Source organism: Orycteropus afer, unplaced genomic scaffold (assembly GCF_000298275.1).
Source record: "Orycteropus afer afer isolate SDZICR_OR568_19922 unplaced genomic scaffold, OryAfe1.0 scaffold00097, whole genome shotgun sequence".
NCBI lineage: Eukaryota > Metazoa > Chordata > Mammalia > Tubulidentata > Orycteropodidae > Orycteropus > Orycteropus afer.
In genome coordinates, this window is record NW_006921684.1 from 167,767 (window position 1) to 168,501 (window position 735).

A 735-nucleotide genomic window follows, 5' to 3' on the forward strand; every position below is an offset into this window, starting at 1 on the left:
TTTGTCATTTTGTTCTTGTATTTTCTTCCAAAATTCTTGTAGGATTTTTTCTGTATTTTCCTTGACTGTCTCTCAAGCCTTTCAAGATACTTAAATATAATTCTTTTGAATTCCTTATCTAGCAATTCCAATGCTGCTTTCCTCAGGGATGTGTTCTGTGATGTATCCTGCTCCCTTGTTTTTACCACTTTGTCTTGCTTTTTTTGTGTGGACTGTGATGGCCTGTTGTCCCTGAGACATTGTGACATTGTTGTATTTAGATCTCTGTTAACTGTTTGTGAAGAGCAGCTAGGAGTGAGTCAGGGTCTTCTTGGTGGTTGTTTATCATAGGCTCACTGGTGGAGAAGGAGGTGTTGACTATAACTCAGTAAATGAAGCTGCAGGAGGTATGGGTGTAGTTGTGTCATATGGGGACTTTGCTGCCTCTCACATAGTTAGACAAAATAACAGTTTAATAACCATCAAAAAATTAAAAGCAAATGGACAAAAAACACACTGTGCAATCACACAGAAGCAGTAATCAAAAAAGAGAGAAGAGAAATAAACAAAAACAAAACAAAACAAAAAACACCACAATATCTAGGGAGAGGGCATTAAGAGAAAAAAAGGTAGAGGAGAATAATGAAGAAAGAAATGGGAAAAACTAGAAAGAAAAATGAGGAACAGGGTTAACCTGGCGAAAGAAAAAATAATTGGAACCAGGAACAGGGAAAAGAAAAAAGCTGAAAACTAGAA